Raw genomic sequence first — 22,868 nt, 5'->3', positions numbered from 1 at the left:
CGCGGGCAATAAATGTCGGCGCCGCTTTCAGATATAATTGAATCGCGTGTTTGCAAGACAGCCCGAAAGGCCGCCGCACGTGTGATTGTGTCAACAAGACATGACTAAGCACACATGTAAAAATCACCCGGACCACCAAAGCCACATGGGAGCGATGAGGGTGTTTTTTTGTGCTTGAGAGTGAGTCATTGACCTTGCTCCGCCCACAAACAATGACCAAAAAGAAAACAATTATTTCAATTTCAGCCGAGTCCTTCTGTCGAGTAGAAGCACTTCAAACGTGGTCGCAACTCATGCAATATCAAAGGAGTTCACCTTTGAAGGACGACCGTAAAAACGGCTCAAGGCAACCTGGAAATGGCCACTTCAGAACAAAATGGCCGACAGTTCCTATGTATGTCAGGCCTGGCCCCTTGAAGGTTTTTTTTCCTCTCTTTTTTTTGTGTGTCTACTCTCCATAGAAAAGACGACCAAATGTTTCAGATCTCAGGGTGAAAAACTGCTTGAAATGGGCCAAATGACCCCAAAGGGCCTATTTTCATGATGCCTTCCACGCCGCCTCTTTCAAACGACAGTAGGCAGCGACGCTTGGATCTAAACGCTGTCGTGCTACCTTTTGCACCTTCGTGACTCATCCTCCTTTGGCACGCCAACTCCCCGCTCGCTCTCCTCTAGCGGCAAGAGATCCACTTCAGCTCGTTTCACGGGATAAAGCCGAAGCGGCGGTGACCTTTTCCGAGTGCCCTCGTGTCTGCGCGGGAATATCATGCATAGCATACACCCGGCCCCCCGCCCCCGTGCGCCGTTTTGACGACCTCTAAGCAAAACAAGCACAAAATGGCCGCTCGTTGCTCCCTGCGCGACACCGCGGTGCATCCTTTCCACTCCACTGAAGTGTCACATTCGATGTTCCGGCAGGCGGGGGAAAAAAAAGACACGCATTAAATCGCATTTATAATATGAAGAAATATTTCCAATGCATTACTTTGGTCGATATTCTGAGATGTAGTCATGTGTAAATTAAAACCAAAGGAAAAAAAATGCAATTGGAGTCATTAACAGAAAATGTGTCATTAGTGTCGTATTTGTTTGTTGGATGTGGCTTTAAGGGGCGTGGCCCCGTTCAATGAACGGATGCGATTTGGCTCTCCTTTCCCACGCGCGAGGGCATCACAGAATCGTGCGTGACTCAAATTTTGCGAAAAAAACTCCAATGTCGGGACACTCGAGGAAGTCAAGGTACAGCCGCCTGCATATCATGAAATCCTGAAAAAGATCTACAAGGCAGACAGAACGACTAGAATCCGCTCCATCGGCTGTAAACCTTCAACCCAATTACGGAGCAGCCAGATGGCCCAGCAGGTCCCCAAACGCAGCGCCAATGCTGGAAACAACACACAGTTCCCTTCTCTCTATCTGGGTCACTTCCCTGGCCGCTTACTTCGCTATGCTACGGTGCCGAAACATACTCTCCCCCCCCCCAAAAGAGAAACCCATACACCAGCGGGAAGCAGGAACACGATTCACATCCTTCTTGTACCTTTCAATGAGTTAATCATGCGGCAAATCAGCAATTACAACCCATTTATCGATAATTCTCGCTAACTATCGACAAATGTCAACTGAAATGAATTCCGACGCCAAGTCCCCTAGAAAGTGAGCCGCAAAACGCCGCGTCAAAAGCAAAACGGCAGACGTGGCTTTCGGTGACGAGTCGTCCTGCGCAAATTTCCCGCGGCTCAGACAAAAATGTCTTCGGGGGAGCGATTTTCAAACGGTTTCCGCCAATCCCCAATTCGAACCTTTTGCCGAATAACCACCCGCTAACCGTCCCAATGCTATTGTCAGGCTAGCATCAAAAGAGGCAGGCTAAATTGGGCCACGATCAATAACGTGGATCGATGCGCAGCACGCAGAGCGCAGGCAGACGCGTTTTATTTCGGCGTACGGGGGCGGTGGTGAAAAACCCGCTAATCAAGTCTGATTGCCCGCGACGCTCGGGAATCGGGTCCTTCTCGCAGATCCCGGATAAAACAATCAAAACTAATCAGCGCCAGGACACGTGTTCGGGTCCAAACGGCAACAGTTTAAAATTAGCATGCTGTCGAGTCGAGAGAGGCGATGATATTTATCTGATGTGTGAGCAGAGCTTTGGGTTTGTTGGGTCCGGAGTTATTCTTTCATACCCCCCCCAAAAAAAGGAGGGGCGGGGGAGCAGGGGGGCGTTGACGAGGTTAGAGAGTTGAATTTAGCACGTAAGAGCCAAATGTCACCGGCCCTGGAGTAAAAGGCGCGGTTAGTGAACCAATGCAGTCATTTGCGGCTGTCAGTCACGAGCGGGACGCCGGCCGGCTGCCGACACGTGTCCCGCGCGGCGGGGGAGGGGGGGGTGTCTTTAGAAATATAATAAGGCGCCTTGTGACCGCCGGCTGCGGTGGCCGATAAGAAGAAGGAAGTGGCTCCTTGCGCCTTGTCCCGCTCGGCCTCTTTGCTCACCTGCGGCCAATCTCTGGAGGTAATGCAAGTGGGGGGGGGGAAGAAAAAAAAAAGTTATTAACCTCGCTTTGCTGCCGGGCCGCGACAGCTCTATTAAGGACTCGGCTCAAGGATTTCGCCACATTTTCAATTACGCCTTCCAAAAGCGTCGCAAAGCTAAGTAGAGGGAAGAAAGGAGCCGTCGGCCAGCCTTTATCGCTCTTCTCTTGTTCCCGCGGCAGCGCCAGCGCTCCGCCGGAGGGGACGAGCGGTCCATTTATATGACAGACAAGGCACCCCGTGGAAAATGGCTCGGCCATTCAGCCACAAAACGAAGCGGACCCAAATCGATAAGTGGGCGTGACAAAACGCAGGGCCGACGGATCGCGGGCCACTTTCGGTTTTCAGAATCTTTCTCTGTTGGTCTTCACCAACAGCAAGATGGTCAAACTCTTCTAACGGCCGACTAAAGGAAATGGCGTACGAGTTCAAACCAAGGTCTTATCGGTTAGGCGCCAGCACTGTTCCTCTCAAAGGCCCCGAATGGGTGGGTAGGATTCGAGCGACGGCGCTGAGAAGCAAAAGACAAATCAAGACAACAATAACGACATTGTCACGTTGCTCATCTGCTCGCGGTGTCATCGAGAGACCGGCGAGGAGACAAACACCTTCGGCAAATAAGCGCCGTGATTCGATGACGGCGGCACAATGGGGGCGCAGCGTAAACAATGAAGTCGTCTTTGACGACGCGCCGCTTTCCCTCCTCACGCCAAAAGTCATTTCAAAGTCGTCACGGAAGACGCGCTCGCTTTGTTTTCGTCGACAGGGTACTTCCCCTCCTACGACAACTGAGACGGAGAAAAAACAAAACAAAAAAAAAAAAAAACTAAAGAAGACGCTCTTTTCTTTGGACCGATCCGGATGCCATTTTAAATGAACACGACAGCCTTTTGAAACTCATCACGCCGCTTGAAGAACGGGGCTGAAAAAACTGTCGAGAGCGTGCGGCTGATGCCCCAACGAACAAGTATCGGCAGTTTGTCGCTAAAAAGACGTATCCGGGCAAACGCGCGTTTCTGGAGCGTCATCTGTAGCGTCATCTGTAGCGATCATTTCAATTTGACTGGGACACCCTTGCTGGCTTGTTGAACGCATCTCCGCATCTTGACGCCCGATAAGACGGGCGAGATGTTTCTGTAGCGGCGAGGCATCAAATCCGGGCGATAGGGATCTGAGGCGACCGCGTCGAGGCAGCCTGAGAAATCGGGAGCAAATTGCTGCCAGTCGGCCGCGATGTCGAGATAGGGAGATGGAGGGTCCGCCGTTGGAAAAGCCTCCACGTGTCAGACGTACGCTTATTCTTTTGGGGGGGGTCTTCTTTTGTCATCTGCGAGATGCTAAAAGGGGATTTTCGAAAACGCGAGCTTGACCGAAAGACTTCACCGCAAGCATCTGCCCCGAACGAAACATCTGTTGCGGAGGACGCCCGAGGCAACGGGAGAGAGACCCTCCCCGCCTCTAACGTGATCATTATCACCGCGAGCGACTGCCAAATCGGCGGCGGCGGCATCGTCGTCCAAGTTACGCACGGGTGAATTTTGGCCGTCGAGGGGCGGCATTTATTCAAGTAAACAAGCTCGACGAGGGGCTGTTTATTTGGGTCAAGTCGTTTTTTTTTTCATAATTAGTCACCAGGCGAGCGTTCATTCCCGCGATGAGCGTCAACGAAACACGTCGCTATTTGCAACCACACTATCTCGTCGACACCAATTCCCGGCGGCGCGCTGCGCAGATAACTTCCTCTGACACGCGCCGCCCCGTCGCCCCAAAACGCAGAAGCCGCGTCCGATCTCGCCGCTCGTCTCAATTTGGAGGAAGGTAGCTGTGACCGCCGCGCGGGAGTCGCCGAGCTTGGCCGATCCCATTTATACGGACGCTCCGTCGACGCCATTTCATCCTCTCCCCGCTTGCTGCAAGCGGTAAGAAACGGAATGAGCTGTTTGCTCAGTCACTTGCCCGCGCCGACACCCCCCCCCCCCCCCCGACAATGACTAAAACATTGCGACGACTAACAAACACTCGCATCCTCTCGTCTTCGGTCTCGGGCAAAATGGCTCCCGCTGAATCCGTTTACAAAAGGCCGATTGTCAAGATGAAAAGACAGATAGCGAGCATATCGCGTTACGTGCGGATGCGTGGCGGCGGGGAATTTAATCCCTAAAACACAGTGACGGGATCGAACGCCGCATAGCGAGACGGGATAAACGCGCTCGGGTTCCGAGGACTCATCCGAAGCCCCGAACTCTGAAAGCCGACTGCCAAATCCCAAGTCTAAAAGCCTTTGTCGAACTCCCAGTTTTTAACCGTAGATCCAATCACAAATCACACACAAAAAAAAGAGGTGAACAAGGCTTTCGAAGCAAAGCGCACGGTTTAATGACGCGGAATAAAACACGGCTGCCTATTCGGGGTGGTTTAAAAGCCTCGCTTTTGTCCAAACATCCTTTCGCAAACAGGAGCGGAACGTCAGCGAGCCTGTTAATTAGACGCATGCTAATTTAAAACGTGGCAGGTGACGATGTGACGGGCTTATTTTGGGCTTGAGGCTGCGGCGCCTGCCAAAGAACAACCTTTTCCCCCCCACCCCCCTCCCTCAAATGTGACGCCTGTGTGGACAAAGTCATACCTGAACCGGCGAGACAGGAAGAGGCCAACAGAGCGCGAAAAGAAAATCTTGAGCGCCTGCTGACAGGGTAGAACATGGCAGGGTGCCCTGAAGCAACAACCTTTTCGAATGCTCGCTCGTTTTGGAGTTTTTTGGAGTCAAACCACGACGAGCGCTACCGGGGTCGGCAGAGTAGAAAGGCAGACCCGGGCCACCTTGCAGCGGCGGCCTCCGGAGCCGAGCGGGCCACGCAAACAATTCATGATCCCTCCCCTCACGCGGAGTCTCGGCGGACGCGACCTCGCGGCTCCGCCATCTCCTCTCGTTTTGCCGAGAGAACGGGAGCGGCGCGCGTGAATGGGGGGGGGGTCTGCTTTGCGGCTGAAATTGCACCATTAGGTGAGCTTCCGCCGCGGCTCCAGACCTCAATGTTCCTCCGAGTCGGGAGGAAATACCGTGACCTTCGCGTATTAAGTCGCTGATTGTGACCCATCATCGTAATCAATGGCTTTTACGCTGAAGCATGTAGCCAATAGCTCCTTCATCGGCAAACACGACCCGAGATGATTAAAGCCAATTGGATAGCGAAAATCGCGCGTCGGGGAGAAAGTTGCGCGGCGACCGGCTGTGATTATCAAGACGGATCGCCTCCTACGCCGAGCAAAGAACACTCCTCGTTACGCTACAAGTCAATTACGAGCTCTGCGGATCGCCGCGAGGACGCGCTGATTTCGGCCGGAACGGCGACGAGTGGCGAGGACGATATAATTAGGCGCCATTGTGCTTGGAGTGGGAACCTCTCCTGCGCCCGTCAGAGAGCGCGCCGGGATTGTCGCTTCGCCAAGTATGCCGAGGCTTGAGGTCAGCCTAGAGAGGACCCGGTCTCAATCGTAAACAAAATTAATCAGCATTTACTGGTGGGAACAATGTGTCCGCAGGAAGACGGAGATAAACCGATGATTTATGGCCGGCATTAATTGCTAGCGGCGGCACGCGCATCCCATTAGAGCGCCGAGATTTCTTATCGTTGGCTGCAAATGAACCGAGATGGTGACTCACTGCGTCGGTGCGCACGTCCGACGCGGAATGTGGACGTTAGAATGGCGGTCGCGATCGGCGCTCGCCTGGAAATGTCCGAAAAATCCTCCCAAATGCGCATTTGATAGCACCGCTTGTTGTCGATTTCGCCGCGCCATGAGAGGAGAAACACCCGGATTTTGCGTCATCCGGGTGCTCGCTTGACCAATAAAGGGCAAAAATACGTTTGGACACCGGAGATGATTTTTTTTTTCTCTCCTCCTTTCAAACACCTGAGAGTGAAGCCGTCGCTTCTGACATTTACAGGAATTAGCGGGTGTTAGCAAGCAAACGACAAGCACTTTGTCTCCATTTAGCCGAGGCGGCGAGAGCATTACAACGCGGATCTTTTCCGGCGGCTTCAATTGCACCTCGCGCCGGGATGATGCCTTCACGCTCGCCGGTGTGGGGGCTTCCCGTTGAGTCCGAACATCGTTTCAAAGGCGTCTTTACATTTTTCAGTGGCTATTTTGAGCCGAAAATAGGATTTCTTTGACTAGGCTTCTACTTAACTGGGGTGGGGGTCCCGCGAGCAGACTCGAATCCACCCTTGATATTTCCTTTCATTTATGTCTAATTGGAGAAAGCCCAGTGCCCCGCAGATGTCGACCGCCTCCTCCAAAATAGCAGCGACATTGTTTTCTCATGCAAATGACTGCTTGCTTGCGTACATGCGTGCGTGCGCGCGCCCTAGCTTGACCTTGAGCCGTGTGTAAACACTCCAGACTGATGCGAAGGGGAAAAAAATAAAAGTGGAAAGCAACAACAAGCTTGCCGCTTCCTCCTGTCACACGTTGACAGCGGAGAGGTGGGTGGCGGGAGGGCTCACCCGAGGGATAGAAAGTCCAGACGAGAGATTTTTGACAGTCGGCAGAAGCGGGCTGGATTTGAAAGTACGACGTGGCTAGGATTGGACGCCTGTCTTTGGTCCTGCGACCAGTCTACGCGTGCTGCTTGAAGCAGCGTGACTGAGTGGCCAACTAGTATTTGGGCACTAAGATCCATACTAGTATTGAAAAACAAAACTCCATTTCAAAATAAAAGAGAGGTTTCTGACGATACTTGAAAATATATTTAGAATATATTACGCTCTGTTCTCATGCTGGCCACCATCAGTTTGCATTAAGGGAACGGCGTCATCTCGTTTCAATGCCTTTGTTTCTTTGCTTTTTTTTTTTCTGTCACTAACGAATATAAATGAATATGAATTCCGCGAAGGCGCGCCAGGATTTCGTGGACGTAGCCGAGGCGAAACTGCCACGGGGAATTCCCGACGCGATTGTGTAATTATGTGCGGGGAGTCCGATTTGGCCGGGTTGGGGGTACGGCATGTTCCTATGCTCGCAAATCAGACCTGCGGGCTATTGTGGAAAAAGACGGCCGTTACGGTGAAATAAATGCATCCCGGCAGCCGATCTGTGTATAAAACGACAAGACGAGGAGGGCACGACTTTGTCTTGTGGGTGAAAGGAGACTCGGAAAAATAAAAGCAGCAGGTCCGCACGCGCTCTCTCTCCCGAGGCACTTTTCCCGACATGATCCTATTTTGAATGCTCCCATTGGGTAATGAGGTTATTTGTCTTGTGCAAAAGGAGAGACGGATCTATAGTTGTCACGCTTTTTCCTGGCCGAGAGATGAATGCGCTCAGTCTGGCCGTGGCCCCCTTTAACAAACACGCGCAAAAAAAATGATTAAAAAAAAAAACATTTTAAAAAACCCACAAAAATCATTCCGCTCGTGGATAAAAACCGTACAAGCTGCCATTTTGTAAGACCAGAAACAAGAAAATCCACCGCAGCCACTTGATTAGGTACACACAGTAAGCCTCACCCGCAGATTCCCGCGAACGGAGGATGAGCATGTTCACGCCTACGGCGGGAATCCCATTATCATACAGGGATCACGGTTGTCATAGAAACCAAGAACGGCACACGCGTAAGCCGTCTATCTCGGACGTGCGCGCCAACGTTGGGAATTAGTGTGAAAATACAGCCGCGGATGCGAGCGCCATTGCCGTTTGGGTTCTCCCGCGGGTGCTTCGTGTGCGCCCTGGGACGACTTTTGCAAATGATATTCAAGGGTCCATCAACCCGGCACGCCAGGTACCGCCTGATTCATCGTGAGGTGAAGCGTTATCTCACTACGAGTCACAAAATGCGAATCCGGCGCCACAATTACAGAATCTGAATAATTATTTTGCATCCAGAACACATGCACAAATTGGCACGGTTTTTTTTGGGGTAGTTCTTTTGCATCAATCACAAGATGTGAAGTGTAACTTAGAGCAAGATGAAGTCTCACTTCACGATAAATTGCTCCGTGTTTGCCGAGCTGGATGCAAAATCAAACAGACGACGACGACATGAATCCGGCACCGCAAATGCAGAGTGATTTGTAGCAGGGCCAATTCAAAAAATCAAAGCGACATGAAGGCGGCACTGCGAGTGCAGAGTCGCGTTCGGCGTCACGCACCCAAACGGCCTCCGCTGTGCCCCATCACGTGAAAGCTCAAAGACGTTTGTCGGCGCCGTTAAGGAGGATCGATGTCGCGATCGATATGGTTAGAAATAAGCCGACAATGAGAGAGTCCTCCCTCCGCGATCGCCAGATAACATCCAAACACACAAGCGCCAAAGGTTAGCAAAGCGCGGCGATCGCTGCGTCACTCAAGCTCCACGCCGTGATTGACGTGCGGGAGAGCACCCGGGGTCAGACGCCATTGACATTTTAAAACGGGGGTAGTCATTTATTTATTTATTACCTGTTTTTAGTCTTTTGCGCAATCGTTTGAGCGACGCGGCGAAAGCGCTCTCTTTTGTGTGTTTGTCTGCTTGGTCGTAATTGTCAAACCTATTCAATTATCTGGCAACCCGCTGGCTGGACTCTCCAAACCAAATTGTGCAGGCTGACGCCGTTTTTTCAGGAGATAATTACTTTCTAGGAAACGTGGGATTCAAGAAAGCGGCTTTTACAATTACTGTCATCAGAAGGAGGCAAAATTGGGCGAGAAAATGAACAATAAGGATGCTTGAATTCTGCCATCAGTCCAAAGAAACACACACACACACGGGATGCCAGGGTTTTTTTTTGTTTGTTTGTGTGTGTGTTTGTTTTGTTTTTCCAGAAAATGCTCATTTGCTGATTACAAACAACACTCAATGGGCTGCTAATTTCCCTTTGGAGCAACTTAAAAAATGAAAATACGTTGACTCAACTACACTCCTCTTTGCAAAACACATTCACCGGCAACACTAGCGCAGACAAAACTCTCAACTCGGAAAGCACACAAGAACCGACGCCACTCAAGCAATGTCGTGTGGACGCAACCGGACACTGCAAGTTGTTTGGTTAATTGAATCCAGCACAACTGGTGAGTTATCGTGAGAGGGCGTACGCGCACGCGCACCGACACGGAAAGGTGCCTCGAAACAGTCCATTAGTGTCGTGTATTACTGTAAGTGAATGTCAGACTCCTGCTGCCATAATCCGTCTGCACGGTGGCAGCAATCTCTCCCAGGTGCATGCTGGGTCATTTATTTCTACCAAGGAAGAAAAGCCGATGGGATGCGAGATTTCGCGTCGGGGGTGAATGGCGTCGGCAGGTACGTCAACCGAGGGTTTGGACGAAATGACAGGAAGGTAGTTCATGCCTTCAATTCCGTTCTCAGGGTGTCAAACCCTCATGCGGGACGCGGGTTGACACCGTCGCGCAAATTGCCACAGACAGGCTAATGAGGAATAATGTAACACTACTCACAGGCATATCTTCTTTATCCTTTGCAAAGTGGCGCTACGGCGGGATGTTAACGAACAAGCGCGCGGGCAGCATTCGGAATCTCAATGTCAATGTGAAATGCGCGCTCCCTTTCCCCCGGAACGTTCCGACTCCCAAATTGCAGTCACGACTGGCGAGGCGAGGACGCCTGAATATTATGCACACGGCGTTCCTCAAAGAGAGCACAAAGCCGGCGCGGGACGCATCTGTAATGGGATCTGTTCCCAGGTGCATAATGGTGCTCGCCCGATGGGCGATTAGCCTCCATTTGGAGTTTGGGGAGAGCGCGCAAGAGGAAAATATGTGACGGTAACCCGACGCGCTGCGGCTTCCTCTCTCAGATAGCCTCTTGGCATGAGGGGTCCTTTAATTGCTGCTTACCTGCAGACTGCACAAGTAGCCGATGTAGGCGCAGTTAGCATAGCAACACGTTGGGATACGCGACTTATTTATTTTTCCTTAAAAAAATAAAAATATATATATATCTTACCCAATTGAAACTATTACAACTGCTATCTCGCGTTTGACGGCGTACTGGATGACGCGTTATCCACTGTGGTGACCGCTGCACAACCGTGACATCAAGATTCATTTAAGTTGTCCATCAGTCACGACAGTGGACGCAGGTCTTTGGTTTTCGTGAGCTTTCCTTTCCTTGCACTTACAACATTTAACCAGCGGGCGGCGGGCTGCCATCGGCCGCGGCGACTCTGACATCCCGTCTGGCGCTCCAGCAAATCAAAGGCAATTGAGCCGCGCCTGCCGATGGTCCGTCGCGTTGTGAACACATCTTACACCACTTCACTATCGCGCCCGTTCAATTATGCTAATGGCTACATAGACTACAAATGACCCGGGCGGGTTATTAGTTGCCTCAATTAGGCGACATGTCTAGGGGGGAGGGGATGGGGATGGGGTGCGGGGGAGTAGATGACGGTTGGCTGTCTGATGGTGGCAAGTGAGGCCGGGGGGCAAGACCTTATTGTTTGTGTCAGGCTCTGCGCGTGCGTGTGTGTTGCACACAATCACTGTCAAAACGTTTGCATATTTGTGTGTGTAACACTGGGGAGGGTCTCTGTGGGGCCACGCTTGCTGTCATCAGCTAAAGACCGACGGGAATAAAGGAATCCACTCGCTCGCCTGCTGGGATCAATTATTCGAGACCTTTCATTAGGTCCGCCGTCTAATCACACCGGTGGAAACTTTCTAAACAAAAACGACCATTTTTAATCTCTGGAGACAAGACAAGCACGACTGCTGTAAAAAAGGAACTCGGCATCTAGCTAAGCAGCCTGACGACACGAAGGCTAAATAAACCCACGCGACGGTCCATTAAGCAGCCTGATTGTGATCGCGCGCGTGTGCTCGCATGACTCATGCCTATAGTAAATATTCAAATCTGGCAAGGTGATGTAATCGCCACACAAGAAGAGTCCTCCAAATAGGCGCTGGTGCGCTGTCCTCGGTCCTGAAAACGGGAACCAAGCTGCACATCCCGCTTGAGGCCCTCAACACAGAATCTCCCTGCCCCGCCCACTTAAGAAGAGAGCCAATCAGAGCACTGGAGGGGCCATCGAGCCACAGTGAACGGCGAGCACCCGAGTGAAAGGAGGTAGCGCTCGAGCAGATATTCATTTTGGAAAATAGATAGAAATCAATCCATTTGAAAACATGGAAACAGATTTTAACTGACCGAAAACGGATCAATTCCCTGACTACATGAACCGTCTAGTACTAGTATTTGACGTTCTTACACAATTTTTTTTTAAAAAGAGCAGATTAATTTCACAAAAATCATAAATTGAGGCAGACTTTTACAAAGACAAACAGCTCCCAAGGTTGTGTCAAGGTCAGAGCACAGTGAGGAATGTGCAATCCATTTTGGGCTTGCTATGCTATGTTGTGATGTGTCGATGCTACAACTGTATTTGAATTTGAACGTCACCTTTTTGTTTAGTTTTGGGGGTTTTTTTTTTTGGTCCGGTGCCAGAATCAACTTTTTCATCGCAAGAATCGAGTTTTTTTTTTTGTGGAAAAAGATGGAATCACGTGAGCGCACGGGTGGGGCCAAATTGCACGGCAGCTAAGGCTTGCCATGATCAAATGCGATGTCTCCACCATTCAACGGACTCCATTTTCACCCCCTTGAAATCGGATAACTTGGCAATTTGTTTTGCGTGCAAATGGGCATTTGGCGGCAAAAAAGTGAGCGCGTGAAAGTGTTCTCCAGTCTACCACACACACACACACACCCAAAAGCTGATTTAACGATCTCCTTTCCAGTAATCCCATCGTCCCCAATCTGACGCCTGTCACCGCGCTCGCTGGCGTGCGCTTCCCACCATCTCCTGCTTACGACAATCACGACCTTGCGTGTGCACGCGTCGAGCGGCGTCCTACCTGGCAGCAGTCTCGTCTTAGCGCTGGCAGGCAGGCAGGCAGGCAGGCAGGAGGTCTTGTTCCTGGTCCCAAGAAGCTCAGGGTGTTGCGTGGCGTCAAGTTGCGAAGCGCCGCTGCATGCAAATGAAAGCAAAATCAAAGAAATGAAAAGCACTCACAAACCGCCGACGTCGACGCTCCCGACGGCACACTTGAGCATCCGGCCAGCGAGCGGCTGTCTCGTCTTCCACTCTCTCTCTCTCTCTCCCCCTCCGTGACAGTCGCTCCTCTCTTCCCGCCCACCTACTCAAGCCCCCCGCACACGCACGCACGCTTACACACACTGGCTCTCTTCCTCTACTGTCAGACAGAATGCACGTATCCCCCCCCCCTCTGCATCGCCGCGCTGGCTATTTTCTGACATTTTCTCCGACTCGCGCGCACCACTCTGCACTGTGAAAACAACAATCACTGGGTGTGTGCGCGTGAGGGGATGATGCCGTGTCGACCCCCAGCCCTCCTCAGCGAAACGTCGTCAAGGGCATTCCCAGAGAGCGTACGGACGTCCCGCCCCCACAAAGCAAGCGCCACCATATATGGCTAACGATGCGCGTGGTCATGATGTCTACTTGAAATGCAGTCATGAGACGATTGCTTCGTGGCTTTAAAAACAGCATCTTAGTGGGATCGGAAAAGTCTACACACCCCTCTTCTCATGCCGGGCTGTTGTGATATAAAGCAGGCCAAGACGTTGTGGATGTCGGGCTGCGCCATTAAAACGATCATCGCAATTCCCGTCAAGATTATCGGTCACAATTCTTGACTCCGTTAGGGAAAACGTTTTGTCACTGCGCTACTTTGAAACCCAACAAGTGAACAAATGCTGATCCTTTTGGAAGCACAAGTTCCTCATCTCCATTTTTTTTTTTTTGCTGTACTTTGCTCTCTCGCGCTGAATGATTTTTCTAAGCACTCCCGCAATAAAACTATTTTCAAAAGAATCAACTCCAAATGTTCGATCAGCATAATGGCATCACTGAATGCAAATCCAAACATTTGTTTCAGAACCAGGCCTAATGACGCGTCTTATTTTTTGTGTCGCGGGGCAGATTATCGGCACGGAAAAAGGCAGCCGCATCCATCGCGGGTAATAGAATGTGTCAGGTCGACGTGAGTGCGATACGGCGGAAGGGGAAAAACAACGTGGGGAGGGGGCTGAGGGTTGGCATACGTGCGGACGAGCGTCAGGGTAAATAAAGCTCGGCTGCGAAGGACGCAAAACACTGCCGAGTGACAACGGGAAGACAAAGCAAACGCGGGGCGCCGATCGCCACCGATTGCGACGGGGCCCGATCGCTGCATCGACAACAACGTCGGGCAAGGTAAGCTAAGCTATAGCTTGAATTCCACACAATGTTTTTCTTAAGAATAGAGATACAATATTTGGGGAAGAGTAATATCTCATTTAGTCAGTTAAGGAAAAAAATAAAAAGCATTGGACGGCTCGTTTAGTGCCATTTTGTTGTTTGTCTGCTTGATTGCGGACAGTTTTGCGGCGTACTTATTGAACGATTGCAAAATGGCAGCGCGATTATCCATAATGGCTCCGTGACTTCTTGCGCAAATGTCTCCTTTCAGAAGCCTGGCTGGCGTCACATCATTGGCGGACGAGCGGCGCTTGGGAGCATCCGACGCCTCCACCGCGGTGACATTTACAGCTTTTTGTTAGAACGGCAGCGTGTGCCATTTTCTTTCAGCCCCCCCCCGTCCCCTCAAAGTCTTTCTCATGAAGGTGACGGGTTTCCTTTCAGAAAGATTTAAATGCCCTCCTGCAGACGTCTACGTCGTATTATTTATGCTTGTTGCTGAGCTACCAGCTAATGCGATGTTGCAATACTCCCCAAGCTGAATATCATGCTGCGTTATGCAATTAATTGGCTGGAAATGACATTGAACTGAGGATTCCGAGATGAGACAACGTTCTTCTAGTGTAAGATACTTAGCGCTGCGTGGCGCGCACTTGTTTAAAAACAAATACCTGAAGCGACTTGGCCAAGCTTTACGAGGGTATTTAGAAAATAACTGAAGCCGCAATGGAGAATCCAAGCTATCATGATAAATTTGATCGGAAACAGAAAATGCTTTGCTGTGAGAGAAATTGAAGCATCTTACACGAGACTAACTTGACCTCGGGTTTGGCGAACAAGTTTATTGCATGACGAAAAGGACTTTAGTGGAAGCAAACATTGCTAAAAATAGAAGCTACTGGGCTAACGTTACACACGCTAAGCTATCAGGCTAGAGTTGTTTTCCAAAGAAATGTATAAAAAAAAAAAGATTGTACGGGACGGAAATAGGCGTGAAATGATTGACGGAGAAATCTTCTCCATTTGTTCCATCAACGGCCGCCTCCGCCGCTTCCACCCTGACAGGAAGCCGGCGCCGCAGCAGCCGTCGCCGATGGCTGACAGCCTCGGCGCTGGATAAGTGGCTGTTGAAATATGGAAGTATTCAGAGGCGTCTTTTCAGTGGGCACAGGTGCGCCTTTTCAACCAACACCCGCCGCCAGCGTTCACACGGCAACACCTGCTCGGGGTCAGCGAGAGTTGCCAACGCCGATGATATCCTGCAGATGTTTAAACTTGCGTCGCGGGCCAAAAAAATGGTCCGTTTTCAGCTGGGGGGAAACGAGCGCACGGCCAATCCTCGCGACGTTCGCAACGGCAGCGAGGCGAGCGTCGACGACTCGGGCAGCCGAGCCTGCTCCCGGAGATTCGAGAGGGGGGGGGATTAGTTTGGATTTAGGAAGCAAGTAATTACGAGTACCCCCGTGGTGGTTGGCGTAATTTAATTACCTCGGCGACCGTTGTCACTGCCCGGCAACAAAACACAGCCGAGGTGACGGGAGACCGGGTTGTTTGCTTGACGCGGACGCATGACATCTATCGGATGTTTACGAGTTCCTTCATATTACGACCGACTTTTCCAAACCCCACTGATGGGGATACCCCCGAGAAATCACGTGGCTACGGTACATCGTCGCCTTTCGACAGACTGATGAAGCAATCGCCAGAGCTTATCGCGATTGCGCAGAAGTGAAGACAAATCTCACATTTGCAGGTTCAACTCTGATACGACGAGAATTGTCCCAGTCCGTGCAAAGTTGCTGATGCCTTCAGTGTTTTAATGTCGGTGATGCATTGTGGGAGATAGGGAGGGCCCCTTGGGGTCCACCTGAGCTGCAGATAGTCGGCAGCATCGCTGCTGGAGCAAGCAAATGTTGCAGAGATCCCAGAGATCCCCGGCAGCACAATTGCAGCACAATTGCTCATTACGCAGAATTGACCGCGTGGCGCAACGGCGCGCGGGCGGCGAGGGTCCGATGATGGATGGATGCCCTCATTGTACGTCGGGTATGGAAAGCGCAGACGCCCCTCGGCTGCCAGCCCAATTTCATTTTCGTTTATAGACCTTAACGCATACTCGGGGTGGAAAAAGCGCACCGCCATCTCCGAGCGCAGCAAATGCGTCCGAGGACGAGGATGGCAAAAACGGCCGAAAAGGCTTTCGACGACGCTTTTAGGCTTCTGCCCTTTGGCCGGAGTTTGCACGCGGTAAAAATTGCTTCGGCGGGAGACTGAGCGCCCGTCGTACGTTGGCGTAAATGGACGAGAAATGGAGAACGAAGAGACGGCAGTTGGCCATTTTCTCTCTTTTGTATCGCTGCGAGTGGGTGGGATAAAGCATGGTGACGGCGTGGTGTCTACACGTATACTGTATCAACCCTCTGAGGTCACCTTGACAGGGCCCCTCCCTCTTCAGCTCCCCAAAAGCAACTCTTTTTTTGACTATCATCCCCGAGTCACGCTAAATAAAGAAAACGGCTTCATACCCTCTGGCTGGGAATAAACAAATGTGGGGGCGGGGAGGGGGGGGGGTAGTCGGCGCACAGGCCTCGCCATTCGCCTTCTCCCGCTTTGGCCGTCGTGCCACTTTGGATCCATCAGGTCCACTAAGAGAGAAGAAATTGGACTTGGCCATCCCGGCCGGGCCGCACGCAGGCCAAATAGGCTTTAAGGGGGCCCAGATGAAACGCGGCGCCTCGGGAAACCAGCGCTCAACTCTGTCCGAACCGACACTGCCTCTGCCGCAGAGATTCACACCTTCTACGTACAGACGAGGGGGTCGTCAAGTTCCGCATCATTCAAATTGCCAATCATTTTAGAGAGATATTTTAAATCCTCAAAGCATTCTAGTGCCCATCAAATATCGCCATCCCGTCTGCCAATTTTAAAAAAATGACGCAAAATACGGGCGCGGGAGTATCTGCAGATCTTCCGCTCTCCCTCTATTCCTGCCGCCTTTTCACATTTTCTCCTCCGAGCCGTCTGCTCATCACCTCATGCCACTTTTGCGCAAGAAAGAAAAACGGAAGAAAAAAAAAAGACGGCAACAAAGGCAGCGCAGACCCGGCACCGCCAACCCGCTCCACCGTTCCCGCCTAGCGCTAAATGCCGCTCCTGTTGCAGAATTCCCGACACGGCGGCGCAAATGTCTTCACGCTCTGCGAGCTTTTGCTTATGTAACGACACGGAGAAGAGGCAATCTTTGGATCGAGTGGGGCGGGGGGGGACACACTCCACAGGAGAGATATTACCGCGGTAATCTAGACGGAAATGAGGATGCGCGGCGGAGCAAGCCGACCTTGAAGAATTTAACTTTGGCCTGGGCGCAGGGAGTTTATTTGTGTGGATGATTTTCTCGCTTTTTGAAGTGATTTTCCGTGGTTCAAATCGCGCACAAGCCGACGAGCGAGTTCACAAAAGCGCAGTCGGCGTCTCGTTCTTCACAGTATTTGCCAGCGGCTAGTCGCTAACGCTAACGGCGCCACGTCGTCCCGGAGCACTGTGCCTCTACGCAAACATCCTGGGCCTTATCGCGACAACGTTTGCAAATATCTCCGGGGCGGAGCTTTTGTCGCAGACGTGGCCCCCCCCCTCCTGGGCAAACAAGATTACGCCGACCAAGGTGGACCGCCTTGTCGCCGCAGTCAGAGTTCAGAGAACAAGAAGCGCTGCGGAAGGCTCGAGTCCAAGCTGGGTGGGCTGGGGCTGGGGGGTGCACACACACACACACACAATGTGTGCAATATTTTTTTTACTTGGCCAATCTGTTTAAAAACGAGGCTCTTGAACTCAAGGTTTGCCCACCTCTCGCCGCTTAAGTGATGCCAATCCCAAAGAGGCACGAGTCTTTCCCCTACCTGCTGCCACATATAAATAAGAATCACGGCAGGACTGCGGGGGTCGGATAAAGCGAGGCGAAGGGGGAGGGGGGTGCGACAGAGATGGAAACAGGCCGGGCCCTCAGTCAAGATGGAGGCTACCCTAAAATGGCGGCAAAATGAGCTGGGCTGCGTGTTCAAATGGTTCCCGGCATTATTCTGCAAATAAGCGCATTTGAACTGCGCATATGTGCCCGAGGTCACTTCATGATTCGTAAATTTAAAAAATGACATCATGGCTGTCGTCGCATCATCGCAATGCACCGAATCAACGTGGGCCTTCCGTCACAAATCAATTGGTATCGCGTTACGTTGTTTTTTCAGCTGGGCGCGATTTGATTGAACCGCGGCCTTGAAAACGGCGACTTATCTCCAACACTTCAGTGCGATTGGGTCGCCATCACACTCGAGCGCTAACCTCGTCTCTGACTATGCCGTGGTTGCGTAACGTCTTTCAGCGAGGGCAGGCGAGCCAAACTAGGCCAGCGGGGGGTGCGGCAGGGGGTGCGGTGCGGGTTGCAACGGAGGGGGGGAGGGTCGTCTCCATGGTGACAGGATCCAAAGAGCCAGATGCACCTGCATTAGATCAGACAGGATTTTTTTTTTTTTTTTTGGGCGTTTGTTTTTCTGAGGGTGTATTAGGAGAAGTGTCGGGACAGATCGGTAACCTCGTGTTTGCGCCGGGTAAAGTGTTCGGGCAGCGTCTCGGAGTTAGCCAAAGGGTCACGGGAAGGGAAGTGCGGCAATTTGGATGTGATGTTTGGAGGTCGTGCCACGGTCACGAAGCCCCCGGCGGTCATGGCGAGGGGGGAGCGCGCGAGCCGGTTTGACAAACAAGTCGTCATCGTCGGCAACAGAGCGACTCGCGGATCAAAGTCGGCGCTCTGGAGGGAGCGCGGCCATCTCTTTGAGGAGCTCTTCCGCCATTTTCAAGCACAGCCGAGAGCACTTGCATCTCGCCTAGCACCTTTTCAGCCATGAAGCCGAATAAACACGAAATATGTCACGACACGGCAATGGTGAGCATGTTCTCGCCGTGGTTGCGTGGCTTTATTTAAGTTCATTCGGTTTAAAAAAATTTAAACGCGTCAAAAAGTAAACGTCGCAGTGCAGTCGTCAGCGTTGCTCGTCCGCGCTATTCTCGGAAAGGTGCGAGAAACCTGACGCGCTTTGCCGAAATATCCGTGCGCTTTCAGTTGCCTTGGCAACCCGGCCCGGCGTGACGCAAGCGGCGTGGAAGTCGCGCGTCGGGCTGATGAAGACCGTCGTCGTCATGGGTTGACTCTCAAAAGAGCCGCTTCTATGAGGAGGTGTCAGGCTGGATGAAGGGGAAGGGGAGGACGGCCGTGTTTTGAGGGGGCCGCACAGGCAGAAGGTTGGCCGTCGCCACAACACCGCAAACAGACAACATGAATTATCCGTCCGTGTTTTTTTTTTTTTTTCCCAAAGCTGAAGCCAGGGACGCATTAAACAAGCATCTGGTTGCTGGCTAAATGCCGCTCATGTAGTCCAAACCCCCTCTCTCGGGGAATTCAACAACTGACGATAAGCCGCTGAAGCAAACGGGCTCAGAGGATGCTCGCCGGGCGAGCGCAGAGCTTGGCGTCGGGTGTCGTGCGGCGGCGGCAAGCGGGGTCGACCTTTCGCGTTTGTCATATCTCCTCCAGCTCATGGCGACCGCAATGTGTCCGAGATGCTTTGGCTCACAGAGGACACATCAGACAACCACGAGGGAGTCGGGAGGGGGGCGGGGGGCTTGGGGACCGGCCATCCCCGAGGACAGGGCCTCGTCTTCTCCGCCTGCCTCACCATCACGACTGTGCAGAAGATGACGCGGGCTGGTGCCATCGTGCGGATTAGGAAGGTAAAGTGCGCAAGAGTGACACGAGATGAGTTTGATTCATCGAAGCGGGCAGGAAATGAAATGGAAGCGCAGCGAGATTAAAACGGGGGCGCGGGGAGATGCGGCGGCGGCGGCGGCTTTCATTTGGAGACGCTGACCACGGGCCAAAAGACGGAAGGATGGGCCATTCCACCGTTTTGCGCGCCGCAGCTTCAGCGCCGAATATTTCATTGCAAATTGGAGCTCAACGCACTCGGTTAGAGTTTATAATCTCGCGGAGAAAATAGCGCAGCCGTATTAATGACCGCAGAGGTCGCGCCTTCCCACCGCGACGCCAACGAGATTGCACGCCTCCAGATCTCATTACTGGGGAAGCAGGAGGACACGGTCCGCATGTCCAATGAGCATCCCGACTCGCGGTGGGATCAACTCATTTGATGGGAGATTGCGCGCAGGTATCATCGCGACGGCATCGCCGGACTTTTGGGAATTTGGAACATAACGGAGACACTTACGATTTGTTCACTCGGCCGGGGTCCGTCCAGTCCTAGCTTGACAGCGGCGTTTGCTGAAAGAGACAATAGGAGACCGTGTCAAAGATGGGCTTCGCTAATGAACACAAATCATTCCACCGAATGACCGCGAGCGGGGGTGGGAGAAGACAGACGACGACGACTCCCGAGTCATCATCCGAGTCGCCGGGAGAGCGACCTTCGGGAAGGTTGTAGCGACCGTTTCCAGAGGCTCATCCTCAAAGCCCCGCTTCAACATTTTGTGCTTTGCGTTTCGCTCGCTTTAATTGGTCGGAAACACCGTCACGAGTTGTAGCTAGGTGGCGTCTTATCAAGCCGTGCTCGATATTCCATTTTTGTGGGCCGAGAGCTCACATTTTCATCATGGGTGAGCGCTTACGGGCCACTCCTGCGGCTATTAGCATTAGCAATATGCCAACAAGATGATGAGGAATGCGGCGCACGCGCTCGGCCCGAACGGCACACAAGAAAATGAGGACGGCGTGTTGACAGACAGCGAGGACAAGATGAGATCTCAGCATCTGTTGATGGGGACGGGGAGCGTACAAGAACAACGGCGGCTTCGTGTTTTACAGCGGCCACAATATCCGGCGTGGAGATATTGCACCGGGGGGGGGGGGGAGGAGTTTTCATCAGGCCGTCCTCTTTCTATTGTCTCCTGATGTATGCGCGCAACTTCTTTGTAGCTTCGGCAAACGGGCGGCGGGGCAGCGAGGGCGGCTTGAACGGCGCTCAAAGACTTTGGCGGAAGGCCGTTTGCTTACTTGAGCATCGGTTCATCACAGCGCCGACAATGCTGCTGACGACTTGCCTTCCGTTTTAAACCGAGGCCCCCGGTGTACCCGCTGTCTAAGAAGCAATCTTTCAGGCATCAGGCACGTCGCGACCTGCGGCAAACGAGCTTTTGAAGCCACTTACCGTAAAAGTGACGCCAATTAGAGGCAGACAAATGAGATAAAAACAGATGGTTGAGTCGCTTATGAGCAAAACGAAAGCGCTTGCGCGAGCGCCGGCTCAACGACGGCGGGAGTTGACTCGGCGCCATGCCAGCCAAGCGCCGAGTCAACACTTTTAAGATGAGCGCATTGAAGACGCATTACAAAGTAGGTCATCGAAACGTGTCTTTTTTCAACTTGCCCCCCCACCCCCATCCACAGCCATCCGACGCCAAGCTAGCACAAAGGCCTTCTTAGTATTCTGCCGTTCTCTGATCGGGGGTATGAGTGGCGAGCCGACATGAATAATTCCACCCGTGGAGGCGGCAGGAATTATTCAGTATTTTGCATTGTTTTTTGTTTTTTTTTTTAGTCAGGGTGGTGGAGCCGAGCCTTTCGCGCCACATTTGTCTGTCTTGATGTGAAAACGTGATTGCTCTGCAATTAAACGTTTCCAAAAGTTTGAGGAGACAGGCTGCGACGTGTCTTAATTATGTCGCCGTTGTCACTGCACTACATTGGGTGTCAATAGAAAAAGAAGACTTGAAGCTCTTGTGCAGCCAACGTGCCAACGTCGCAATCAACACTTGCAAATTAAAAAGTAAACACGGGGCCGGAATACGAGTGATAGGCGGCGGCAGTGGCACAAAAAAAAAAAAAACGGCGTAATAATCTAGCACAGTGATTGGGGGTCAAAATGTGCACAGCGAGATACTACAAGCGAGTGCGTGGCTTCAGTGTGACTTGTTACGAAATCAATTTTCTCTGAACGCTACGTAAGCGCATTGGGTCCGATTGGTGGTGAGTGATGTCTTGTTTTGGTGGTCTGGAGTGCGGCCCTCCGCGGCCATCTGGGCTGAGTGAACGCCCTTGAACGCGCCACTCCAATCAGACGGTGTAATGACATTCAGATGGTCTGGCGGCGAGAGGATGACGCTTTTGCCCTTGGATGGCCGCCGTGTTTGCATTTTAAGTCTGACTTTCACCTGTCATTTTTTTTTTTGGCGTGCTGTTTTTGACACACAAGTGCCTCTTTAGCGCCGTGGCGAGGTAAGAAGACTTTTTTGCATAAGCTGAAGGCCCCCGCGGTTTATTGGAGGAGACAAGCATGACCACGCGTGACGCCTCCGCGGGGAGGCTGACCCAATTTACGCCTGGCATCCATCAAAAAGACACTTTCCTTTGAAAGTGCCCCAACTCGGCAGGTGTTGAGGAGAAATCGCACTTGAGCATTTGAGTTGCCGTCAGTGAATTGATGCCTCTGAAATAACTTGGGCCGATGAGTCACATGCCGCTTTACCGAGACACTATTCACGCGGCGCAAAATGTTCTGGCGAATCCCACGACCGTGATGCTAACGCTAGGCTAGCAGTGGGTATTTTCAAAACGGCAATCCCGCGCATTTTTGCGTGTTACAACTCACAAATGCACCGTGTTTGCTGAAACTTTCTATGTCGGGAAGGAGGTTCAGCCTGGGTTGTTACGGAGAGTCTTTGCCACTTGTGCGTGTATGTATGATAGGGGACATTACAAAAAAAATGGAATACTGTGTAAGCCATTTACTATTAGGTATAATGTTATCAGATGAGTTTTAAATGATATACACATTTTGTGGGATGATCGCGTGTGACTGTTGAAACTATTCATATAGGTTGACATTTAACAACATTAGTGAATTTTCTCATTTTCATTTTGCCGTCTCTTTTTTTTCTAAATGTTGCATCTCTCACGCATCATGAAGTTATTATCCTAATTGCTTGTTTTGAAGACAATTTGCATATTTGTCGGGTGGAATTAGCATGCTCGTGCTATTAAATGTCAGTTGCACGATTCAATTTAAAATTTCCTCTTCGCGGATGAGAGGCAAACACGTCCTGCTCATCTTAAAAAGACAACACTGG

The 22,868-nt window shown here is 51.7% G+C and overlaps 1 protein-coding gene across 2 annotated transcripts in view; it reads right to left on the bottom strand.

Annotated features, from left to right (window-relative positions):
• syt1a (synaptotagmin Ia) overlaps positions 1-22,868 on the bottom strand; it is a 41,585-nt gene that overhangs the window by 10,977 nt on the left and 7,740 nt on the right. For both annotated transcript variants that reach the window (XM_052055598.1, XM_052055600.1), the window contains exons 2-3: positions 20,015-20,067; positions 12,394-12,506 (exon numbers count right to left, since the gene is read on the bottom strand). The gene's annotated coding sequence lies outside the window, so the exon portion shown is untranslated. The remainder of the gene's footprint in view (positions 1-12,393; positions 12,507-20,014; positions 20,068-22,868) is intronic.

Source organism: Hippocampus zosterae, chromosome 21, assembly GCF_025434085.1.
Source record: "Hippocampus zosterae strain Florida chromosome 21, ASM2543408v3, whole genome shotgun sequence".
Taxonomy (NCBI): domain Eukaryota; kingdom Metazoa; phylum Chordata; class Actinopteri; order Syngnathiformes; family Syngnathidae; genus Hippocampus; species Hippocampus zosterae.
Note: the sequence above shows the minus strand (reverse complement) of the source record. Positions and strands in the feature narration are given on the sequence as shown.